Source organism: Chrysemys picta, chromosome 12, assembly GCF_011386835.1.
Source record: "Chrysemys picta bellii isolate R12L10 chromosome 12, ASM1138683v2, whole genome shotgun sequence".
NCBI lineage: Eukaryota > Metazoa > Chordata > Testudines > Emydidae > Chrysemys > Chrysemys picta.
The window spans coordinates 52534925-52562012 of NC_088802.1; the positions used below are offsets into that span (position 1 = coordinate 52534925).

The following is a 27088-nucleotide window of genomic DNA, read 5'->3' on the forward strand; positions in this document are numbered from 1 at the left end:
GGGGCCACTTAAGACTCTAGGGCAAAAATCAGTATTTGTTTCTGCTAGTGAAGGCAGGGGGCTGGACTCAATGACCTTTCAGGGTCCCTTCCAGCTCTATGAGATAGGTATATCTCCATATATATTTTTATTATTATAGCAGTCAGAGCTGTAAGACACAGGCACAAAGCATTTCTATTAATCTCTTCCACTGGCAGTAAGTTCACTAACAAATTATGAAAATGAAATTCCCTAAGAAGCAAGCAATAAAATTAGGCATATCTATCAAGTGGAATGGAAACTGAAAACAGTCCTTGAGTTTGTAGGAACCCAAGTTAATTATTGTTATCTCTATTAATAGTATTCATTATTAATACTAATGCACATTTTATGGAGAACCATAAATGTTCTTGAGAGTTTATGTCTATAAAGCCCCATTACCTGCCTCTCTTTGCAAGAGCTAAAAATGCTTGTAGGCAATACAAACAAATTAGAAGCTCCCACTTCCTTTTTACTAAGATTAACAAGATGAAGAACAAAGTGTCCTTCAGATGCTCCTTAAGCCACTGCCCCACCAGTTGGATACTTTGAGGGTCCTATCATGTGAGTACACTTGGCTTCCATTTATTTTCACAGGAGTTGAAGGCATTCAGCACTTCTCAGTGTAGGGACATTTAGTTTGTGAAATTCAGTGCTCTCATTGGTTGTATTTCAATGGATGGAATATACCGATATCAAGTCAGGAGACAAGGGATTCTCTAGCCCTGTCTCTTTTCCCCCATCCTACATGTGGGCATCTCAAATTATTGGTTGAATAATTATTGAAAGAGACCCTTTTTTAGGAGCTCTAACTCAAACATACTGGAAGCTGTCTCAGACATCCCCCATCTTGTTCACTGAAGCAGATGACCAACCAAACATTATTAACAGTATTTAATATTGTTCTGGCTCTTCGATTTTTTCACCACAAAGAGAAATATTACGGCAGGAAATCTCTCTTTCCTGATCCACTGAAGCCAAAACAAATTGACCAAAAAAAAAAAAAAAAAAAAGAAAAAGCCAACATTTTCCAACCCTTAAACATTAACTTGGCAGTTTTCATTTACCTATCATTTGTATAACCTGCGGAGAGATCTGGACTGGATATGGTCATTGGAATGATTGCTGGCCAGAGTACAGTGTCTGTTTCAAACTTATGCAAACTTTTCTGAAACTCATCAAAAGATAAATCACCATTAGCATGTCCGCCTGTTCTTTTTCCACTTGCATCTAATGCAGGTTTAGAGTTCATGAAAATGTCAACCAATTCCACAAATGGTGCTTGGCTAATTTAATTTTAAAAGTTCAAATGCACATTCTTTCGGTTTCCTAACTATCGACAGATAGATAGTGCAAACTGACATTTCTTCCCATATGATAGATCTATTGCACGCCATTCTTCCACAATGGGGATTGGTCCTGCTTTGAGCAGGGGATAGGACTAGATGACCTCCTGAGGTCCCTTCCAACCCTGATATTTTTTTCTATGAACCAATGTCCACATCTCCACCCAGTCATACCCCACAATAATTACATTACATTACCATGTAGAACCAGAAAGAGACATTTCGATGATGACTTACATACCATTCAGTTTCATTTTCATTCCTGCCAAGATCAGGGAGTACATGGACATAAAAAACGTTGTGTACCTATTAAAATCAATATATTTTTTCATTGTTTAATTCTCAAAGTTTTGCTTTCTTTTTTCCTGGAGTTTTAGCCAGAGGTTTAGATACGTTTTTATTATACCCGTATCAGTTCATGAATCCCTAGCTAGAATGACATTTCATGAGAACGTCAGTGAAGCCTCATGCCAAAGCTTTAAATGCCTAGTCAGTTCACTACGACAAGGGGATTTTTCCTTGTTAACATCATTGGCTAAGGCAAGTGTCTAGAATGGATCAGGGGAAAGAAAAAAATACAATCCAGCTTAAATTTTGTACAAGCACTTGCAAGTACATCTGTGCAAGATGTCTGCAATATAAATCTGAAACGTATATTGGGTACTTTAAGGGTACGTCTATACCCAGCCGCTAGTTCGGCGGCTGGCAATCGAACTTCTGGGTTCGACTTATTGCGTCTTGTCTGGACGTGATAAGTCGAACCCAGAAGTGCTCGCCGTCGACTGCGGTACTCCAGCTCGGCGAGAGGAGTACCGCGGAGTCGACGGGGGAGCCTGCCTGCCGCGTGTGGACCGAGGTAAGTTCGAACTAAGGTACTTCGAACTTCAGCTACGTTATTCATGTAGCTGAAGTTGCGTACCTTAGTTCGATTTGGGGGTTTAGTGTAGACCAAGCCTAAGACTCAAAACTTCAAAAGTCTTTTGACTAAATCCCTGCCCATTTCTGAGTAAACCTGGGTCCATGTATGATTTTTCAGTAAAATCATGTGTAATTTAGTCTCACAGAAATATGTAACTGGAACTGATAAAAACACTATATAGTTTTTATAATTTCTTAAAATTAAAAAAAATACATTGTTCAAAGTATTTGACAGAAATTTTTCACTTTTCCAAAACATTCTCCTTCCCTTTTTTTCTTTTTCATTCCCCCCAAAGGAGAGAGAAACCCATTTTTTTTCCAAAGGAAAATATTTTGATCAAAAACATTTCAATGAACAAATGCTGACCCCACTCTATTTGGCACAAACCAGGCAAACATCAAAGATTTCTGACCAAATCTCACCTGGAATTTTTGGGTCTGTTCAAAGATGAATTTTAAAGCAGGACCCTGGGGATAAAAATCTATGTGACAGAAATTAAAACAAACTTTTGCACAAACCCCTGTAATACGATGGTAGTGAAATTTATCCAGTTCTTTTGTTGAGTTTACATTAGAGCTGTGCAAATAACTGATTTTTTTTGGTAGCCAACCCAAAAATATAATTAACCCCTCCTCATAAAAAACAAAAACAAACCCTCCTCCCCCACAATTTTGGTTTTAACTGAAGCAAAACATTTAATTTTGGTTTTGATTTTTTTTGGTACTTAAAATAACAATGCACTGAAGTAAAATAGATATTTTGACTTTTGCCAAAATGTTTCAATATTATTTTAATTTCACACAGATTCACACAATGTTTCAGTTGACCTGAATCTGGATTTTGCAGTGAAAAAAAAAGTTTTGGATATAAAATTTCCTCCAGCTCTAGTTGACATATAGCTTTAATACAGTGCAATGTGTTTTCAAACTGTATCAGTGACACGGTATCTTAGAGTGCTTTATAGTAAAAATAAAACAAGCGAAAGAGAAAAAGTGAACCAGTGTCTCATGGAGTCAGAGGGGGAAATGCAGAAGTTAAAGAGTGACCCAGAACTGTTGACTATCAAAGGAGGGTATCACAAGAGGAGACAGTGATTGTAGATGCATGTTGAATGCCGGCCAGCGCGTACCAGGTGTAGGTACCCAAGAGAGCAATTCTGAACTGGATTCAGAAGTGGAGAGGAAGCCAACAAGGGAGCTGGAGGATAGGAGACAACTGAAATAATTACAGTTCTCACCAGATATGCACAGCTTCAGTTACTCTTCTGAACTTTTGACTAGTACAAGCTGGGATTTCTAGCCCATCAAGGAATCATTTTTACTGAACACATGAGCTAATAATTTTCTAGAAAGTGCAGTCAGATACAAATGACACAGTTTTGCTCCGTGATCCCTTCGCTATGACATAAGCATTTTTGGACTGATAGTTCAGAGATCTGCTGCTTGCAGTACTGTAATAAAAGTGCTGCTCTGTGCCCTGCATTTGATTAATAAATCTCTGTTTTCTGCTGCTTTTGTGATAAGAATATGTACGCACTCCGCTTGTTTTGGCATCCTTGATCTTTTTCCAGTACTTAAGTACCAGGCGGATATGGCTAGTCTCATTCTACCGTTCATACAATGTAAAGTAAGACGTGAAGTTTATGGAAAAATCAAGGTCCGAGCGGCATGAACTTATGCCAAAAATTAAAAACCTACAGTTAGGCACAGATAAGATCAACACTGAGGCACCTAAAATAAAAATGATCTAATTTGTAGAGGTAACGAGCCCTCTGTTATTCTTTATACTGTAGTAATAATCAAAATACCCTCTGTGGCTTACAAACCCAGAGGAAAATGCGGTTCCTTGCCCAAAGCTCAGGCAATCCAAAATAGGAAGAAAGTCAACGGCTGTTGTCCTGAACCTCTGAAAAACAGGCCTCCCATTTAGGGGCTGGGATAGATCTGGCAAGTAAGCTCATTTGAGGTGACAAAGACAGGTTCACTAGAGGATGGTCTGCACTCCACTGTCGCAGAATTTCCTTACATACCACTATGTAGTTGGCAAGATGGAGGGAACGACCAAAGTCATCCGGAACAGCCTGGCATATTCATTGCATCCGGGAGGAAAGGGAGAAACATCGGGCAGAGGAGAGGGAGAGGTATGATCATTGAGGAAATGTATCGGGTTAAGACGGTGACGCAGATCTCTTTTTTTTATTCCTTGCATGTAAAAACGCAGGTCTTGTGAAACCATGTGAACTCCTTGTGAATCAGCAAGAGCCTGGTTAGCCTGTGGGAGATGGAATACTTGCTTATAACCTTTGGGGTTAACATATGATTAATGGGAACAAATTTATCCTTTCCCAGGCTTATTTTAGGCAGCGTTCAGACAGGCGGTAAAAGAGAAAGCACTGAAGCGGTGAGATGATAGCCAGGAAACTGGTAGCTGGACTACAGGCTGGTCTACTCTGTACCTGCCAGTTGCAATTGCCTTTTTTGTTTTCTTGGTTTATCGTTCAGTCTTCACTCCAGCAAATTTCCCATTGAAATCAATGGAAGTTTTACCTGGGTCAAGACTGCAGAATTGGACCCTATGAACACAGATGACAACTCACATGGAAGAGGCACAGCAGCAGCGGAGGCCTTGGCTATGATTTGCTGCCTTTCTGAGACCTGGGGTGGGGTGGGTTTCCCATAGAAAGCTTCTCTGCAAAGCGCATTCAACTCAGGTTTTGTGCAAGGGGTGGGATTTGGGCCTAAGTGTTTAAAGTGCTTACCTTCACCTGATGTCATCATTCACCCTTTGTGACATCATCAGAATTTCCACAGCAACCCACTGTGATTTCACAATGGGTTCAGCAGTGTAGCTATTGACTTCTCTGGTGTTACTCCGGATTTACACCCATCCTTGTGTGGTAGGCCTAGGATCTCATCTGGTGTAAATTTGCAGAGCACCACTGATTTCAGTGCAACTCTACTGACTAACACCAGCTAAAAATCTTGCCCTAGGGAAGTGAAACTACAACATCTGCTATAACTGAGCACTGACAGGAAAGCCAACGCCCTTTAATCTCCATAGTCTTGGGGGATTTGCCTTTGATTGCTAGGAGGGGCCCAACTTTCCCCATTTGTTTTCCCTTTCTTGCACAGGAGTGGTTTGGGTAGCAAGTGCACGTTGTGTTTCCTGGGGCTTTATTTAAGAAGGCCCATCAATTCCCTCTCAGTCCAAAGGTGAGTCAAAGGGAAAGCAGCGTTCACGACACTGAGGCAACCCAAACAGTTCATCAACGCAGGACAGCCTCGGAGACAACTTTAAAGAGGCCACAACGACGGCCAGAGGAGTGAGCCAAGAAGCCAGCTGCTGCTGGGAAAAAAATATCTTCTACAGCTTGGCATCTGGACTGAGTGAGTGCGATATCCACTGATGCCAAGGAAGAATAGGTTTACAGGCTGCAAGAACAAAGCTAGAGGATTTAAAAAATGTGCCAGTTTATCTGCTCTGACTCAGTACCTAGAAATGAACACTCCCAGCCTGTATGTAGGTAAAACAGGTGTTCAGCATTTTTTTTTCTTTTAAAATATATGTGTGACATTTTATTACTCATAAATGTGAAAGATGACAGAAATAGCAAGGTTACAGTCAGACACTGTGCCAATGTCACCCCAGACGGCTGTGCCAGTGTCTCTCCATCCTAATCTGTAGCAATAGCATTTTGCTGTAATACTGAGCCACTCTTCAAGCCAAGGCTGCTCATTTTGGAGCTGGGCACAGCCAAACCTGAAACTATGTGAAATGCCTTTAATTTTGGCAAACCCATGTTTTTTGCACAAGCCATCTCCTACAACCGGCTGATGAACAACCTGACATCACTTCTCATGTTTGTTTGCAGTGTGGTTGGAGCTGAATGGTTTTGCCTGAAAGAACATGAATTTGTCAAAAGCAGGATCTTTCGTGGAAACCTGTCAGCTTTTGACAAAATTTGCTTTGGACAAAAATATAAACAAAGATTTTGATAAAGTCAAAACATTCCATGGTGACATTTTTGGAGTGGAGCATTTCAAATTTTTCATTTTGAAATGACTTTTGGTTTAGAAAGGTCTTTTATTTTATAAAGTTATTTAAAATATTTTAAAGGTGCAAATCAGAATTACTCTTTTTGATTTGATCAAAACAAATTGACACCAAACTAACTTCTTTTCACAGTTTTATTATGCTGAAAATGTTTGAATGTTTTTCCTTTTCATTCCATTGCAGAATGGGGAAAAAAAAATCATGGGATTCCCTGTGAAACAGGAAATCCAACTTCCACCCATCTCTGCTCAGTAATACGAGTATTGGCTTTACAATCTAGCTGCTGATTTTCAAAGAACCTTGAAGGGATTAGGTGCCCTGGATTTCAGTGAGACTTGGGGATTCCCTGAAAATCCCACTCAGTGATGAACAAACCTCACAGAATTTGGAACCTTTAAAGGAAGCAAAGAGAATTAGGCTCCTGAATGCTCCTAACTCCTATAGGCTCTTTTGAAAATCTGCATCAGATTGCTAGAGATAGCCCCTCGGTCACTGACATTGCTGCAGCACAGAGAATGCTACAGGCTTAATTGGTATCAACCAACCTATTACTGGTGAGGATTATTGACACTGGGTGACAGTTGTTAAACTAATGAAGTAATTGGTTTAGTAAGGGGAGAGGATTACTAATTGTGAGGAACAGTAAGTGAGGGTGAGAGCTCAGAGGTTGAGTGGGGAGAAGAGACGGTATGGATAGCTCCTCCTGCGATATACCTGTGCTATGTTCTGCCATGTTTGGAAATTTAGGATTAAAGGTACAACTGGTGCAAAAGAAACTGTGTTCTTGAGTAGGAGACCACGAAAGCAGGCTAGGTGGTGCTGTTCTCATGGTAACTTGAGAAACAGCCACGGACAAAATTTCAGCCTCATTTCAGCTCTGAGAAGCAGCCCCATGTTTGGATCCTTATGGAAACCTTTATCCGGACTATCTGAACCTTGAGGTAGTGGCATTTGTATTCCGACTCCTAGCACATTTCTGTTGGTATCATTAATATGCGGCAAGAATGCAAGTACTTGGAAAATATAACTCAGCTAATCCTTTTTCCTACAACAGCACCATCTTGTAAGAATCAGCCGGAGACTGTGAACATAAGTGAACGGGGCTCAGCAGTCATTAAGAGCTACAACTGCTCCTAGCAAAAATACTTCTTGCAGCTGCACTCTGGAGAAATGTTTCACATTTTTGGGGTTGTTTGGTTTCTTTTGTAGCTGTCAATATGCTTTGGCAGCCGTGTCTCTCCACCTGCCATTTGGCAGGCATGACCCAAGGTAGATGGGTGGATTGTGTTTTAGACTATTAGATCTGTCAGCCTTTGGGGGAAAGTTAAAGAGAGACTTCAAGTTCAACTTTAATGCATGGTTAATGGCATTCACAGAAACACGGGGACTAATTATTCTGGCTAGGATCAGGCATAGTGCAAACTTTCCTTGACAGCTTTTGCTGCTAATGCCCCTCAAATGGCTTTCAGACACCCCTAAAATTCCAATCAGTTATCCTGCCAATGCTCATTCGTCCAGATCTGCAACAGCCCCTGGTATTCCACTCCTGGGAGTTACTTGAGCCAAGACTGTAACTTATATGGTCTGTTCATGATGGGGACAAATAGCCACTAGAGAGTGCAACCCGACATTCATTTCATCTTGTGACCCAAGTCAGGATATATACCAGATTCTCTGGTAGAAAAAGTCTAATACAGTTACTACACCATAGTAACTAGCCCTGAAGCTTATATTTTTTTTACTTGAGATAAGCTTCTATTATGGAGACCTTTCTGTTCCACCCCATTGAAAGAAAGGACATAAACTCTATAAATCTAAGAAAATAGACCATTGCGATGATCTAGTGACTAGGTTCTAGTCTAATCTTCTGGATAACATGGGCCATTGAACTTAACCCAGTAATTCCTGCATCAAGCCCATAACTTGAGCTTTCTTTGATGTGATTGCTCATAAAAAGCGACGTTTAAGCTTGAATGTGGGCTACATAGTGGGGGACACTCAGAGTTCCTTTAATTCTAAGGAGTTTTAAGCCAGAAGGGATCATGAGTTCATAGCACATGACCTCCACAACCTCACATGACATTTCACCCAGCTACTCCTGTACTGAGCCCAATAATTGGTTTATCTAAAGCATCTCTTCCAGAAAGGCATCCAGTCTTGAAGTGAAGACAAGAAGAGATTGAGAATCCACCATATCCCTTGGTGGCTTGTTCCAGTGGTTACCCCTTAGCTTTCATAGACTGTGATGCTATAATTCCTGGACAGAGGAAATCTAAGTAAAGCAGCCATCTTGTACAGAATGTGATGGAAAAGGTAGAGTAATTAATGCAAAATAGAACATGGTCAAACTGAAATTTCCTTTTGATTTCAAATGCATATCTGAGCCTAATTTTTCAGCTGTTGTTTTGCTCTACTCTTATTGAAGACTCAGCAATTTTTGAAGTGCAGAAAGGTGCTCTATAACAGGGTTTATGAACCTGTGGGTCAGGACCCAAAATTGGATCACAAGAATGTTTCAAAGGGTCGTGTGGCAGCTCCTGTCCCATGTGGCTGGCTGGGCTCGCCTCCCTGCTCCAGGCACTGCAACCTCTGGGGTCCCAGTGCCACACAGGTTTGGCCCAGCCCTCATGATAATGGGAGTCCGGGTAGGCCAAATTTGAGTGAGTGGCACTGCAACCCCATAAGTCAGGTCACAACTCCACTCACTCAAATTTTCATCCAGTCAGGGAGGCAGGGCCATACCTGTGCTGAGAACCAAGCCCAGCCAGCCCCTTAGCACAGGAGCCACCACTGTTGGGTGAGTGGCGGGCAGGACCCAACCCCCCAGTAGGGGCCAGGACCTGACCGAAACCACCCCAAGGCCTCCATCCCCAGACTATTTACTGGGTTGCAACAGGCCGTAAACATTTACAAAGGGATCCTGAGCCCCAAAAGGTTGAGAACCACTGCTCTATAAAACCAAATTCAATTCCACTCTAAGGTTACAGCTACATTTCTAATCATTAGCCTAAGGACTTGCAGGTCATTGTGAACTCAATCATTTGGCTACACATCAGGCCATTGTTCTGTTCTCTTTTTGGATTTGCAGTCTACTGCTTTGGCCACACACTTCTCTAATATTTTCTTAGCAATATCATTTTCTAAGCAGACATCAAGCTTCAAAACCTTTCCACGGAACAGAGATTTAAAAAAAAAATCAATAACATTAAGGAACAACAGAGAGTCTAATTTATCTAACTAATGGTTGGTGAACAATAGTCTGCTGGGGGTTTTTTGGCTCCCCAAATTCCCATAAGCCTGAGTTGAATGTGCAAACACCTGTGTACTCCAAATAGTGTTACAGCTGTAGGATAAAAATGCAAAACAACAACCAAAAAGCTGAATACAATCATTGCTAATCTATTTGTGCACATTCCCAGAGAGATAGGAGACATTGGGACTGACGACATTCTTTTGGATGCCAGGATGTTGGATTTAGATTAACCACTTTTATTTATCTCCCTCATTTAGGGCTAGAATGAGAATTTCTTCTCATCCATCAGATCTGATGAAGTCTATAAAACCATGAATGGTGTGGAAAAAGTGAATAGAGAAGAGTTATTTGCCCTTTCCCACAATACTAAAAACAGGTAGGCAGCAGGTTTAATACAAATAAGAGGACGCACTTTTTCATACAATGTAAAATTAACCTGTGGAACTTGTCCTGGGATGCTGTGATGGCCAAAAAGACAATAGATTTAAAAAACAAACAAACACTAGGTAAGTTCATGGAAGATAGCCAGCAATGGACCTATTAACTAAGATGATCAGAGATGCAACATCATGCTTGGGGTGATCTAAAATTTCTGACTGCCAGAAGCCAGGAGAAGACAGGGGTGGATCGCTCCAAGTACCCTGTTCTGTACACCCCCACACTCCAAAGCTCTGGTACAGACCACTGTCGGAGACGGTCAGACCATGGTTCATCTAGCCCAGTATCCTAAGTATAGCTTATCTTATGTTCTTATCCCATAGTGTGCTGCCTCATAAGGAGATCCAGAAAAAGATCTAGAATCACCTCTTGGAGTCATAGTTCCTCCAGATATCCTGAGATATTCAGGGCCTGGGGATCAGTGAGTGCTGTGATGGCTCCTTATCAATTTAATTTAATTTGTATTATTTGTTTCCCCCAGCCTAAAGATATATATATTCTACATGCACATCTCTCTTTGTCTTTTATGCCTTTCCAATGAATGAGTCCCTTGAAAACTTTCTAAGTTTTTGTTCATTTGTTTTTCTCTGTACCCAAGCTGTTTGGGGGTGTTTTAGGCACCTAAGTCACTTTTGAAAATCCCATCCCATGTTTTTGTTATGTTTCATGACTTAACCATGATACATGTATTGGTGTTATGGTTGCTTCCTCCTTCAACTTGTCTGATCTTTATAGAGATTCCTCCCTATTCTGTATTCTTCTTGCTGTTGTACCTCTGCCCATCCATTTCAGTTCGAGCCATAGCTAGTACTTCTACCTAGTCTGCCATCTTTTGTTTGGATGTATGTCTGACTGGATTTTGGTAATGTTTCTGAGTAAATGGGCTACTCCTTGAGGTCATAGAATATCAGGGTTGGAAGGGACCTCAGGAGGTCATCTAGTTCAACCTCCTGCTCAGAGCAGGACCAATCCCCAGACAGATTTTTGCACCAGATCCCTAAATGGCCCTCTCAAGGATTGAACTCATAACGCTGGGTTTAGCAGACTAATGCTCAAACTACTGAGTTATTTCCCCTCCTCCCTCTCCAGGGTCTCCACTAAACTTCTTTTATAAAGCTCTCCAGGCCATTTTCTAACCTAGTCACTTGTGCAAAGTAGCTTCCACCACTTCCTTTGGTGACTGGTTTCACCTTCCTTTGGGATACTGTAAGGCAGCAGTCTAATAGACCTTATTGTTAAGAATTTTTTCCCCGCTATCCTGTCCCCCGTTTTCCTACCAATGCTCTCCTTGTCCACTGTCAACAACTCTGCTTCATCCTTTTTAGTTTACAACCTTCAAATCTTTTCAGACTGAACCTGTCAGGGCTCTATTTAATTATAATTTAGCCAAGTTAGACACACACAGGGCCAACGAGAGGGGGGGAAGCTGGAACAAATTACCGGGGCCCGGCAGTCCAGAAGGGGACCCGGGGTCCGGCTTCCCCCGCCCCTCGTCGGCCCTGTTTAGCTGGTCCACCCTTGCTGGGGGGCTCAAAAAATTCTGGGTCCCTCGTCGGCCCTGTTTAGCCAGTCTGCCCTTGCTGGGGGGGCCCGAAAAACATTTTTCACTGGGGCCCGAACCCGCTCTCGGCGGCCCTGTACACACAATCTTAGTCTTTCCTTATAAATCAAACCCTCTATAGTCCTATCAGTTTTATTGCCTCTTCTCTCATATCCCACTAATTTATTGGTATCTGTCTGGTTTTAAGGTGCTCCAAATTGCACTCAGGTCAGTTTTGTGCAGTCCCATGTTCTGCAGCAGGTCCTGCGTTTCCTTTTCCTGTAAGACATCACATTTAGAACCAAGGCCAACTGAGATAACTGCATGATTTTATTAATAGAATTTTCTAATTCAATCATCATCCGTACATCACATTGGTGATTTTTCTACTCAGCAGCCGCATTAGGCAAGTTAAGTATTAACAAATTCTACAGAAGGGGACCCTGAGGCTCAGATGTTAGCTGCCAGTTTTTCAAAAGAGCTCATCCTGTTGCGTGTTGAACTCTTTTTAACTATCTGGCCATAAATGTCACATTAGGAGCTACTGAATTCTGAGCACTTTTGAAAATATGCTTAGTGAGGTGCCAAGGTGTGGGGGGGGTGTTCTTTTGAAAATCTGGCTCTATTTATGGGTGATGAGCCCTTGGCAATCTGGCACCTTAGCAATTTGGAAGAGAATGGGATGGTAATGATGCTTTTCTGAATGCCACCAAGCTTCTCATGTCACCTAACAAATGGATAAACCCAGCAAGTGGGTAAAGTATTTAGACAAATACTCATGTTCCTCAGTTCCATGTCAAGTGGACACTCACTCCCATTAAAGACACCTGTTTCTTAGAACTGTTCAAAAAATGGGGGGACTTTTCCATGGAAAATTTTGACTTTTGGCAAAAAAAACCACAACATATTTCCATTAAAAATAGTGTCACTGTGCTTCATGGAAGTTGTAGTTCAGGTGCCTTAAGATTTCATTCTCTTCTATGGGATGGGCTCTCTGGCTGGCCTATAAGAATGTGCATGAAAAACTTGGTCCCAATAACAGTTAAAACTTTCACTTCTTTCATTTTCTCATTCAAAAAGCGGACAAACATGGGTGTCTTTTTTTTTTTTTTTTTTTTACTAATAGTTTAAGGCTGAATTTGATTCTCATGAAAATGAGCAACAATCTGTACTGCCTTGAGTCAAGAATAATGCAGGTAGGTGTTGAAAGAGCTACTCCTTCACAGCTCTGCAAATTCATCTAATTCCTTAAAATAACAGGGACATCAGTGCTGAGGGTAGCGTAAGTTAAATCTCCCCTAAGCCTAGACTGCTGGCTGCGCTGATAAGTTTTCTGTTTCTGCTGGTATTGAGTCAGTGGTAAAACTCCCATTGGCGTCAAGTGGCAGCAAGGATTTGGCCCTGGCTTTTGCTTTTTGTACTGTGGATAAAACCCACTTGGAGCCAAATTAATTTTAACTGTGACCTATGATTATTAATACAATTATTAATGCTATAATCATATTAACGTTAACAAGAATATTATTATTTTTTACATAGCCCTGCTCTCCAGAACTGAAAGAATACAGGAGAGATTTTTCAAAGGTATAAATGGGAATTAGGTGAATGAGAGTGGGGTACGTAACTGCCATTTGTGTCTTTGAAAATCTTCCCCAGTTGACAGTAATATGCCTCCTGCACAAACCTACTGAGAATCCACCCCGGAAGCACTCTTCTCTACAGGCTTCTGCTCAGACCTGTTGCCTTTCACAGAGGCCGTGCTCATTCCTTACTGCAAATGGATTTTTGAGTGCACACAGAAAAGGATGGACTAAATGTTATCCTCCTGACACCATCCCAAGAACATAATTAGCCTTATCACCACTGAACGCACCCATTATGGTTATAAACCCCGCCCCCCAGAAATTAAGATTTTGTAGACAAAGACTGATCAGATATAAAAGAAAATGTGTTTAGGGTTAACAAATACCTGGGTTATGTCACAACCTGCTCATGTAGAGAGTAGGGTTTTTTTTTTTTTAATGAAATCTTCTAAGCATGTGCCTTGCAGATGTGGAAATAATGTAAAAGGTATTTTCAATTCCCACTTGGCTATAAAAGCGAAGTTATTTGCAGTCAACTTTTTTCCTGTTTCCCTCTGATTTGGGGCAAAAACTTGCCCAAATGCCCTCTTCTCCAGCCACGAATGGCCCAAGAGCATAATAAATGTTCTTCCATTAAAGACTATAGTTGGCCTTCAGTGCATGTATAAAAGAAAAAGGAAGTCCATAACTTAATGACTAATGCTAATGCTGATTTGGGATTTATGATATCATACTAGTTACAGTTATAGTGACAATAGAATGGACATATTTTTTCCCAGAAATCAACCTCAGACAGTCCAAGTCAGTCACATACATGCTGGGATCAAGACATTTGGGGACCTCATGCTGCTTTGTTTGTTTTCATTTAGTTAGTGCTTCATTGCGGGTGGCATATTTCCCTTTTTTTTTAACTGTAGAAAAGAGTTGTTTATGAGGGAGATAAGGAGAATAAATATGTTATGTCAGGGTTGGTTTGGCTCGAGTAACACAGTGTACAATCTGCATGTGAAAGTGAAAGGGATATTCAGTAGAGGATCTGATCAGATTTAACTATTTTTGGCCACAGGTCGCTGGATGGTGCAATACCGGTGCCAGACGGGATGGGGTTAAAATTTCCAGACAAAGTTATTTTGGTGCTCAACACCTGTGAATCAGATTAATAAATAAAATTAAAAATAAAACCCTTCACATTCAGTTAAAGATCCTTATATGTCCTGATGGTTTAAAAATCCAAGGAGAAACACCAGCAGATTTTTACTCATGTTTAAAATTCCTGTAATGTTAGGGTGGGAAAAATCTGTGGAAATTTGGTTCGAGATGGGATATCTTTTTTCCTTACAATGGTTTTAGCACAATCCAAATTTCCAACCCAAACAACATTTTTTTTCCCTCTGTGGATTTTTCATCATCCGGCGACAATTTGCCATGTGTTATTTCAAATAATTGTCAAACTATTTCCAGATCTCTGACCAGATCACTGTATATAAAAACACAACTTCTAGTCAATTTCCTTTTCTTTCCTTTCATTTATTTTCCAAGACAAGTGCTGTGAGGTGACCATCTGCTTCTTATTTCAAAGACTTTTTAAAAAAAATACCTGTCGTCCTGTGTCTCATGCAAAAGCTGAATTACAGATTGATAGGCAGGTGTCTTACTTCAATATATATTTCTCATTCTAAACAGCAATGCTTTTAGAGTCCAATATTAAAATTATTTTGTAGATTTCCCTAAACATTCCTTAAAGTTCCGTTTTGGGCCCTAGTTCTGCAGATCTTTAAGCACAAGCTTAACCTTTCCCTTGTGAATGTCGTCATTAAACTCAATGAGAAGATTTGTGGACTTAAACTGAAGCCCATGTATAAGCATTTGAAAGATCGGGGCTTAGTCAGAAAATACTTGGAAAAAGTTAAAGCGTGGGGCTCTATATTTTTTTCTTCTTCATGACTTCCATATTAAATATATTCAGTTTACAGGTCAAAAGATGCTGTCCTAAATACCAGCATTGCAACCAACCGTAGGATCTGACTATCAAGCTGGGTTCCTTTTGACTTCTACGTTGCCACCTTTAATATTCTGCAATCAGAATAGAGTTGGCAGTTTAACTTTTTTCCCCTTTACCATTGTGCAGACAGATCACAGCTATACCAGGACACACCATGACCTGGTGTAAACCGGTATAGCTCCTTTGACCTCATGTACCTCTGGCAGCATGAAGGGGCTTTCACAGGCCCCCTGCATAGGGGCACAGAGAGAACTGGGAGTGGACAGTAGGAAGGACGTCATGGTATAAGGTTAAGAAAGGGGAATGGACACAGTTCACGGCTCTATAGCTATCACCTGCTTTCCAGGGCAGGTACAAGGGAAGCAGAATGTAACTTAGAGCAGCCTCAGGGGCTAGGAAGGCCTCTGGTTGCCCAGAATATGGGAAGCATAAAACCACCTTTGTTCCTGTACCCCTCTTCCTGCACCCAGCCCAAAGACGGGAAGCCAAGAATTGAGCCCTAGACTTTTATCCTCAGATTAGAAGGACGTCCAGAAGCCTGTCTGATTGATACAGTAGGTGACTATACCTCTTCCCTTTATATTTGCCACCAGACAGAACTTTGTGTCTATGTAACTCCCTTTTTTTTGGCTTGCTCTCTCTAATTTCTCCACTTGTTCATATTTTTCACTTAGTCCCTGTCAACTCTCCCTCTCTCTCTGGACATTTTAGGAATGATTAGTTTTAGTTTTTAAAAGTGATCCAAGTTGTTAGGTGATAATTTTGAGGGATTATCCTACGGAGTAACAAGCAGTTTTATAGCAGTCTTTCAGACAGTACATATTTCATTTGGAAAATGATCATTTTTTCTCCCTAGGTTACAAGGTGTTTAAATCACTTTCTGAAGGAAGTAGGAAACAGCTGTGGCTAAAACGTGCTTATTTTATGTCTGTCATTTTTTCCCCTTTTTGCATTCAGAGCTGCCAGAACAAAAGCATTAGCAGGGTCACAAATATTTGAGGTTAAAAAATGTAAATTTGAACTCATACTTTTGGGGAGCAATACAAGAGAAGGCGGCTTTTCTTTCTCTTTATTCTCACCAGTGCTTAGAATTTTGTAAGTCAGGGCTTGATCCTTCCAACCTGACCTGAGTCAAGGTTGATTTTGAGATATGCCGAGCAGAAAAGCTTGTATTCTCCCTTGCACTTAACGTTGCAGTAAGAATATATATTTTTTTTAATTAATGGAGATATCCTAGAACTGAAAGGGACCTTGAAAGGTCACTGAGTCTAGCCACCTGCTTTCACTAGCAGGACCAAGTACTGATTTCGCCCCAGATCCCTAAGTGGCCCCCTCAAGGATTGAACTCATAATCCTGGGTTTAACAGGCCAATGCTCAAACCACTGAGCTATCAAGGGCACCAGCTGTAGCTGTTACTGGAATTGGAATCCACCACACCAAGTGGAAGGAGAACTAGTGGCTTGCCATGGGGAGGGATCTAGGTTAAATCCCTGGCCCACTAGAGGCTGAGAACACTGCAAAAACAGTATTTTCTAACACTGGAGGCTCATTAAGAGAATTGGCTCAGGCTTCAGGTCTGAAGTTTGGATTTAGTTCAGTTATGCATCCAAAAGCTTGACCGTTTAGCCAAAATATTGAGTCTTCTCATCAAGCCCTGTTTTATTCTATGACTCCTTCTCCACCAGCAGTCCATGTGGACCCCCCTTAATCACACCTCTCACTTATTTTACCCTTTCATGTGGGATCATAGGAATTATATAACTAGATCAGACCAATGGTCCATCTAATCCAGTAGCCTGTCTGCCATTGAGGTGACTACCAGATTCTTCAGAAGAAGGTGCAAGAAACCCTGCAGTAGGCAGTTATGGGATAACATGTCCCCAAGGGATGTTTCCTCCTGATTCACACTGGTTAGAGGCTGGTTATGTGACTGTTTATATCTCTTCCATAACTCTTTGAGTCACATACAGAGTTACAAGAATAGGAGAGAAACAGTCATTTTTATTGCAGCCACAATCAATAATCCAGCAGAGCGATAGATACATTCCTCATTGGGGTAAAGTATGGGCAAAGGTGTTTTACTTTTTCCTTATTTCACCTGTCCCTATTAAGGGACAGAATTGGTGGGTTCTGAGGATGAATATAGTATAGATGAGCTCTCAAAACCAATGCATTCAGTCCTGATCATCCAGAATGATGGTAATCATCATACAGGGTCACCAGAATATGAGTGTGGAGCTGCACAATGAAGTGCACTGGTTCCCGGAGGATGAGAAGCAATTACAATTCAGTAGTTATTGTTCACTTCTGTGCCAGCTGAAATTGAATTGGCACCTGTCCCAAAAAAGCGAGCATATATTTTGACTCCATGATTTTCATTTTCTTCTTCCTTTACAAATTGCCTCTGTAAAGTCAGCCAGGATTTAAACAAAGATGTCTATACCATGATAATGATGTAAAAACAATAATAATTAGGAAGACAGCCTGAAACAACTATCAGAGGACACTTGCCACATAAATCACCTCAAATATTTGGATAACAAAAAGGCGGTGATGGAGTCTCTGAGAGATGTCTCTGGTTGAGAATTTTAACGGTGTTTTGATTTGCATGGAAGTATCAACTGGAGAAGGGTTAGATTTGTGTGCTTTCTGATTGGCACAATCCAGCTTTAAAGCCTAAACAATCAGGGTGTTTTTCAATAAGCGTGGTTAAAAATGGTCAGAGGGGGCGGGAATAGGCAATGTGCATACTCCCTTCAAGTCTTGCTTCTCGATGAGGGAGATAATGGCTGTGTGATAATGAGGTTGGAGGTGTGAATGATTTGGGGTGTTTGCTAAGAAGCCAAGAAACCAAGCCTCTGTACAATAAAACCCTGAATCTAAGTATCGCTGTTTTATTGTTAGACAGTGAGTTTGGCACTTGAGATCAATATAACGGGTCCCCCCGAGCCACTGGCACGCAATGCATTCTGAAGTGCCTCTGACCCAGGAAAGCCATGAAGAATTTAAGATAATATGAAAAAAAAATAGTCAGTCCAGCAGAGATTCTGCCACTGTCCTGGTGAGATACTGATAAAGGCAAGTGCTGGGGATTAAAGAAGAAAGGAAATGTCCTATAGATCCAGATTCAGGTTGCTCAGGCAGATGGATCAGCCACAGGTTTGATTGTTCTCAGGGAAACAAGATAGAATCATAGGGGACCTCAAGGAACTGCTGGTGGAATTTCTGTATGTGGAATGCCTATTTCAGCTGGAAAATGGAGGGAAGGGAGAGAAAAGACCTCCAGATATTTTGTTAAGTTTCTGCAATTTGAGGGATATATCCAAACGAAACTGTCCACAACATTTCTGAGACACCACCACATAGCATGAATTGCTCAAGGTCCCAGACCACACTAGTGAGTTCAGGTCAGATCAGAACCATGGATCCTTTTACGTTTTAATTCCTTTATCACATCCTACCCAAGACCACAGCTACCTTCTTTTGCTATGTCAGGCATTTAACAAGGAAATGTTTCTACATGTAATCCATTGTTCAGTATGTGTTGTGCATCCTCCCCAGAGTGACTGACCCACAGAGAATCTGAGTCTACTACTGCTGTTAGCGAGAGGACTTACTCCGTTAGCTCAAATGTTAGAACCTGATGGCAGTCATTACATAAATATCTAAAAGTGGAGCTTCCGATATAACAGTAGGGATTGAATTGAGAACTTCCAATACCAAAAGCAGGACCTTCTATTTTGAAAAGATTGGTTCTGTTTTTCTCCCCCCCTGAACTGGTCAGCCAAGCACCAGAAAAATCAGTCAGTCCTGCAATGGCACCAATACCCTTACAAAGGGCTGAGATAAAATTCTATTCTGCCTGCTGTTTCTTCAACCTTTCTCGTCTGGTTTTGCCCTGTGTATTTGCTCATAAAATCCACAGGCCAAATCCATGGATTCTTACTTCAGTGGTTTGAATCAGATGGGATCTGGCTTGAGTAAGGACTGCAAGAAAACCCCGGAGCTCAGACTGGCGCTCTTATTTCTCATCATATGTTGTTAGCCACTGTGTCACTAAGACATGGGTTGTGCTTCCATCTGGCTCTAGGGTCGCCAACTTTCTAATTGCACAAAAACAAACACCCTTGCCCCGCCGCTGCTCTTCCCTTTCCCAGAAGCCCTGCCTTTCCCCACCCCTTCTCTGAGCCACCCCCCACTCACTCCACACCCCCCACACTCCATCGCTCGCTCTCCCTCACCCTCACTAACTTTCACTGGGCTGGGGCAGGAGGTTGGGATGTGGGAGGGGGTGAGGGCTCCGGGATGGGGCCAGAAATGAGGGGTTCAAGGCTCTGGAGTGTGGTGGGGCTAGAGATGAGGAGTTTGGGGTACAGGAGGGGGCTCCAGGCTGAGGCCGAGGGGTTTGGAATGTGGGAGGGGGCTCAGGGCTGGGGTTGGGGTGTGGGAGTGGGTTAGGGGTGTAGGCTCCGGGAGGGAGTTTGCACACCAACCATGTATCCTATCCCTGAGTCCCCTCCTGCACCCAGACTCCAGGAGGGAGTTCAGGGCTGGGGCAGGGGGTTGGGGTGCAGGACTTGGGGAGGGAAGGTGTGCGGGGTGCGGGCTCTGGGAGGGAGTTTGGGTGCGAGAGGGGATTCCGACCTGGAGCAGAGGGTTTGGGGTGCGGGCTTCGTCTGGGCGGCGCTTACCTCAGACGACTCCCAGTCGTCAGTGCAGAGCCGGGGCAGGAGGGAAGCCTGCATTAGCCCCACTGCGCCGCCGACCGGACTTTTTACGGCCCAGTCAGTGGTGCTGACCGGAGCCACCAGGTTCCCCTTTTTGACCTGGTATTCTGGTCGAAAACCGGACGCCTGGCAACCCTCTCTGCCTCTCTCACTCAAAAAGGTCATATACCTTCTTCCACTATTATGAGTCACAACATGGACTTTATTCTCTCAGCAAGAGCTGTGCTTTAAGCAGCACGTTCCTACGTGAAAATACGCAAAACTACAGAAACATCAATTAGTCATTGTTGTCATTTATTAGACCTTGTGTTAATAGAGATTAATAATATCCCTTTAAAATCTATTTTAAACACTGTTTCCTGTCATACTAAAAAAATCTGTTTTACTGTATATCTTTGATTACTAGGATTTAGATAATTACTGTCACTCTTGGGTGGGGGGAGACAACAGAGGGGGAAGGTAGCAGAAGACCATAAGTATTGTCCAGTTTGTGCTTTTTAAAACTGATTTTGGTGAGGTGGGTGTCCCCCAAAATAAAACGAGCCGTTGAAATTTCCTTCCTGTAGAAAAAAAGCCCTTCGGTGGAGTTATTGACATTGGCTTAGAGAACTGAAATATTATCAAGTATAAGGAAAGCTGCTGAAAGGCAGTTGCTTACTCTGTCAAAAAAGCATGGAAGTCAGGATAGATAAGACTAAGCAAATTTGGCAACGTATATATTACAGTTGATCCAAAAATTTCAAACAAAACATTTTTAGTTGAAAAATGACCTTTCCTCAAAAACGGTGTTTTTGGGGGGGAGAGGGGAGAAGTGTGTGTGTGTGTACACGTGCACACACATGCATATATATACACACACACACACGTGTACACACACACACACACACACACACACACACTTCTCTCCTCTCCCCCCAAAAACACCGTTTTTGAGGAAAGGTCATTTTTTTATATATATATATATTCAGTTGTGAGTGAGTGTGGCGTGAGGGAGGTTGGGAAAATGGAAATTGACAAGCGTTGTTCTTTTTGGGGTGGAACCACCAATGGCTAGCTATAGAGAAGACAGGCACAGCTGTGCGTGTTCAGTTTATTGGATTTATTTTTAACAATGTGATCTCATCCTGAGGCATACGACCGGCATGGAAAATTTCAGCCCAAATGGTTAAAGTTGGCAAAGTTACAAATAACTGAAAACAGGGTCTTATAATGGAAAGTGTTACTCAACCTTAACTCTAGGTGGTGTTAACAATTGCACATATAATAAATAGAAAGTATTTAACCTAACCAAATGTATCCTCTCGACAGGGTTGAATTTTGAATGTGGCAAATGTGCAGTTATTTTTGTGAATCTTCTTGCAGTTTTTCAAAAATGCTGCTATTGTGTATGAACTAATGCTACTATTGTATTGTCTAATGACTTGAACATGGGAATCTTGGAGTCAGGGATCTTGGAGTTCAATTACCATCCCCAGCAAACCTCTACAAGATGCCAGTAAATCCTACTGATAACTAAGGCGGTTCTGTTTCCCACTCTGTTACAGACTCCCCCTGTGAACTCATGCAAGTTCCTTAAGTTCTCTGGCCTCAGCTTCCCATATATAGAGTGACTTTAGAGATACTTCTCTTCACAGAAAACAGTGTGCATGGAAAGTATGATGTGGCTTTGTTTCTTTACCTTTATAATAATTCTAAATAAGGGAAATATATTGTGTATGAATCTGATTATTGGATTATTTTCCACCTACATTGGACATCTTTTTTTTTTTTTCCCCTCCTCAAAACAAAACCCAGCACCTGTTTTGTTCATTAAGGATTCTTTGCTTTAGTTTTAGGACCAAATGCAAATGTAAAACAGACAATTTCCATGCAAAAAATAGATGCCTACATAAAGAATTGAATGTTAATACATCCTGCATACAGCCACAGTTGGAGTAAAGCAGAGATGCCACATTACAGAAATTTAACTGATGTAGAATAAATACTCATGTCCCAGGAAATTCATTAGCTAATCTGATCTAAAGAGCATATCTAAATGTGTAAGTGATAAAAGGCTAGACCAGCTCAAACTGGCTCTCTCTTAAAGATGCCTGACTATTTGAGCCATGGAAAGAATGAAAATGCATGTACTGTATTACATGTCACTCACCCCATGTACAGGGCACCTTAAACAGCAGGGAATAAAGGAAAGAAGACAGAAACAGCAGACAGAACTGTCAAAAGTATTAAGACTTTTGTCAGATCCAGTCTGTGTGTCTAAGTATTGTATTCCTTTCACTCAATGCAGTTTTTGATTAAATGAATGGTATTTCACATAGGAACGAGTTAGAAACAACAATACTGTAGTACTTGAAAGATTTTAGTGCTTATATATATGCTAGACCCTAATTTAAAATCAGTGGCAATGTGTGACCCTGTTGATATCACTGAGTTTGCTCAAGTGTAGTGCAAGGCAAAATCTGGCCCCCTACGGTCTGTTGCACATGTTACCATTACTGTTTGGGCTGAGAAAGTGCTCTGCAGAGCAGCTACTTTCCTACATGAACGGGTGTGAAGCCTGATACTCAAACCAGCAGCGCGGACTCCTGCACCCACACAAAGCCCCTCTGAAATCAGTGTTGCTCCGCTCAGGCACAGAACTCTTATGTCAGTGAGACTTCATGTGGGAGCCTACACCAAATGAATTGCAGGATTGGGGCCACAGTTTGTGTGCTTTACTACATATACACCGGCACCTGGGCAGTGCAGCTGTACCATACTCGTGATTTTTCAGTTCACACACATTTCCCAAGATTTTCACAGGTGCTCTTGAGAATTAGTGACATTCATAACACGTCCATTTTCACAAGTGTACAGTTTTCTGTGGAATGAAGTTAGGGATGGAGGCAACAGGGTTCTCTAGCAGTTAATGTGAAAACCTACAGACAATTATATTCTTTCTATAGGCTCGTTTGATTCTATCATCCGCCTCCCCCCCCATCTCCAGTTATGATGAAGGAAGAACTCACTTTTACAGCATTTGTTTAGCATTGTTTGTTTATTTTGAAATTTCTCGGATGTGGCTAGCGCTTTGTCTTTATCAAGTTCCTAGCCTATCTTTACAAGATGGCCATGTTACGTGTTCTGGAGTGCATCTACAGAACAGCTGTGCGTCTTCATGACACATATGTAGCATCTTGTTTTGCTAGTTAACCAGCAGATGGGAATGTGTTATTTTTGGATAGATATGAAAACCCTAATTTGTTGCAGAGAGAAAGAAAGACTAATAATAGCTTAAAATAAAGTCAGTAACTAATTAATTTATTAATGAAGACTGAAACAGGTAGCAGCATGTGAGCCGAAGCCGCTATTTATCTGTATGCTAGCTTTTCCTTCCCCATGATTGCGTGGCAGACTGTTTGAGCTAGAATTAGACACAGATCCTCCCGTAACTTCAACTTATTACCATAGGCTACTGCAAACTCATTACTGAAGTTTTCACTTAGTATAAAGCAGCAATTTGTCTTGTATTTACAACACTCTTGTGCAATGGGTCAGTGGATTTGTCAACAAAAATGGTTTCTCTCAGGACCAGCGGCCAGTGAATATTTTATAGCTGATGGCCTGGTTGTTGAACATGTCTGAGTACAGATTTGCTTGTAGGTGGATGCACCATGGTTGGGGAAGGCAACCATAGAGGGCAAGATGAAACAAACGTCAAGCCTTTGCCTATCCCAGAGAAAGATTCTGAAGTGTTTTAGAAATATAGCAGGCTTTTTTTCCCCCCTCCGATTGTCCATCTCTCTGGGGAGTTCATCTTTTGGTTCAGTCTCTATCTGCAAAGAGCCCCACAGTGGGTGTCTCAGAATAGCGCTCTGCCTGGCTATCAGGTCTCAGATGACCACACATGTTTGCTGTCAGCTCTTTCCAACTAGGAGCAGGAGCCTATTTTAAGAGCTTCCTTTCCTCACGCATACACTGTTGCCATAGTTGCAAAACTAATGCACATGGAAAGAAAGGTTCCTACACTGTTGACTCAGCAGAGAGGCATGTTGCTGAATCTCTCTGTTTCTTAACTCGTGTAAGTGAAAAAGAAATTGGGCCAGATCCTCAGCTGATGTTAATTGGCATAACTCTGTTGACTTTAATGTAGCTGTGCTAATCTACACCAGCTGAAGTACTGGCCGTCTGTTTTTCCATTACTATGCCTTCCAGGTTTTTCTCCTCATACTTTAGACTTATGACTTTGGCTTCCATTTCTGTACCACCCAGTTTAAACTATCTCAGACTGGTGGGGATGGGAGTGAGTTCCTTTTCCTCTTACTCATTATCATTCATGTTATTTCCCAGCTACCTGAGTATGCAGGGAGAAAACAAATGTCAGGTATACTTCAGCCATTCACTTCCACGGCACTTACAGGGTCACAGAGAGAGTTGTGTGAAATTTTTGACTCAAATGCCCTCACAGTCAGCTTTAGTTCAAAACCTGGCTGGGCCAGCAGTGCCTTGCATTAATTTTGTTTGCATCCACAGACCTTTCCCCAAGTCTCGAGTCAAACATTTTTACTCTCTAGACATTTGGAAATATTTTGAAGCTGTGGTTTGCCAGTGCATTTCAAGATGGAAACATAAATGAACCTTTCTGCACCTCCAAACGGGTTCATTTCAGATTTGGTTTTAATTTTGAGTGGATTTTTATTTCAAGTGAAATTTCCAGCCTTTCCTAACCTTAAAACAGCTCATGAGCTGATGACCTTGATTTTTAAACCAGAAAGAAGAGCATTCAACAAAATGGTAAGACAATAGGTCAGCTGATGTGAATGTGCTTCCATGTAGCTTCACCGACAGAGGATGTGAAGCTATATTTTCAATCACGGGAAGGTCCAAAGCAAGGAAGGCACAATGGAAGCTACTCTGGATAGCATAAGGCCATTTGAGGTTTAGGAAGGTTCTTTTATATCAGTCCTCGTGTTCACAGACCAACAATATTGTTGTGACAGTTTGAGGAATCTGCCTATGTGATCTTATAAATTCCGTTTGATTGTATGTACTCTGTGCAAATATAAACTTGACAGTGTATTGCACTGTATACTATAATGGTCATGTTGGATTGCATCCTCCCTCTTGAGTTAGGTGCCTGGGTGTCAGACCCTAAATGAGAGGGCTAGCAACATCTGAATAGCCTTACCATGACAGGACAATGAAGGCTACAGGCACAAAGCTTAACTGTTAATGACCCACTAGAGCAGCAGCACACAGTGGGTTGGAGACCATAGTTCCACTCAGTGGTGAATCGTGGAGAATCACAGCACAAGAAGAGAAAAAGTATCACACACTGACTTTAAAGAAGGACACACTTTCTAAGCAAGACAGAGACCATCACCAGGAAGACAAGACAGAAAAGTGTGTGTGAGGGGGTGCAGAAAGGCCCTGGACTCTCTGAAGAATAGTGATCAAGACCCAAAAGGCTCTCGGGAGGTGTGAGTAAACTGATGGAGCGGCTTGCATGCAGGTGTCTTATCTTTGTCTAGGTCAGTCACTCTTAGATTTTGCAAAGGGATGTCTTAGCCATACACACTTTACACATAAAAAAATACATGTATTACTTGCTTTAACTGTCATGTAGTCCCTAAAGTTTTAAATTGTAAACTAGAGTACCCATGACGGTGGAGCTCAAGGGAGGGCATGGGTAAGCTATTGGGGAGACTTGAGATGTCAGCACTGGTATTGGCTAAGAGTAACTGGACAGCAGGACCCTGCATCTGAAGAAGGGGTGCAGGACAGAGGTATCTTAGGAGTGTCAAAGATTTCGGATGCTGCTCAGACGTAGTCCAATACAGCAGTGTCTGAAGGGAGATTTCAGGGTGGGAGAGGTTCTATGGCCTGTAATGTGCAGGAGGTCAGACTAGATGCTCATGATGGTCCCTTCTAACCTTAAAGTCTATGAGATATAACTTCTATAGCACACAGAAAAGGTGTTTAGCTAATTCCCGCCCCCTGCCCCCATTTTCACTGGTTCAGCTTCATTCACTGATGATTAATGAGATTCAGTGACTTCAATAGTATTGTCATGGCATAACTCAGGAGAAGCTGAACCATTGTTGCCTAGACATTTTGGAAAGCTGTTTGTGTGTCTCAACTACTTTTCAGCAATACAAACCATTTTTCTAAGCCTGTGTTTAATATATTTCAAATACAGAGGAACCAAACCTCCAGGTCTAAACATACCCAACTTTTTTTTTTTAAAGTAAACATGGAAGTGAATGTGGCAAATGGACTTCACTGATCTAATGGGCTTACCTCAAATTCTGAATCCAAACACTGACAAGTTCGGGTTGTTCCAAACCTGAACCCAACTCCAATTCCAAGAGGTGTCGTTAGAGAGGTAGAAGGGGAGACATTCTTCAGAAATCAAAGATTCTAAAATCAAATACAGGGGAAATATTTTGAGGCAAATTGCTAGAATTATTCAAAGTTCATTCTCCATCAATTTCATTCCTAATAGAGACTTTTTCCCGCCCTAGATAGATTGCATGTGTCTTCATTCAGGATGTTTGCCTGTTTGTGTAAGGATAGAAGTGCAATATATGGGTTATTTGCCAAACTGTAATAATTACTTCTGAACTTAAAGTTCCCATGCATCCAAGTTTCCTGAATCCATCCCCCAGGATTTGGGGAGCACACGCCACAGGAATGAACAGCAGAGAGCTAGTCAAAATTAAGACGTGTTCCTCTTTTTGTCCTGTTTTAGCGAATGGATGAAAAGGTTTTCTGGATGGCCAAGTGTTTGTTACAGTATGTTAGACAACAGGTGTCTATAGTACATTCACCATATGCCACTTTTTGATAGGACACTTTGTACTTTGTGATCTGGGAGAGAATTCAAGAGTGATATGGATAAATGAGATCTGGAGGCAGCTGTGCAATCAGTTATTATTTTAGCTATCAAATAACAGGACCCAATTCAGATAATTGCTTACATACCTGTTTCATACTTATATCCCACTCACTTCAGGGGGGCGTAAGCATGTGTTTAAGTGTTTTGCTGAATTAGGCTTAATAGCCATCTCTGGCTACATCTACAGTGCCGCTGTAAGGTTCACCAGTTAAGCCGCTCTTTGTCGGCAGGAGCGAGATCTCCTGCTGACAAAATAAAACCACCCCCAATGAGGAGCAGTAACTTTCTCAGCAGGAGCGCGTCGCCCATCGACAAAGCGCTGTCCACACTG

General features: G+C 41.7%; 1 long non-coding RNA gene across 1 annotated transcript in view; it reads left to right on the forward strand.

Annotated features, from left to right (window-relative positions):
* The first annotated feature begins 6986 nt into the window (after positions 1-6986).
* Positions 6987-27088, forward strand: part of LOC135974668 (uncharacterized) — a 42038-nt gene continuing 21936 nt past the window's right edge. The window contains exons 1-3 of the long non-coding RNA XR_010591796.1: positions 6987-7605; positions 8468-8649; positions 9847-9965. This is a non-coding gene — a long non-coding RNA (uncharacterized LOC135974668). The remainder of the gene's footprint in view (positions 7606-8467; positions 8650-9846; positions 9966-27088) is intronic.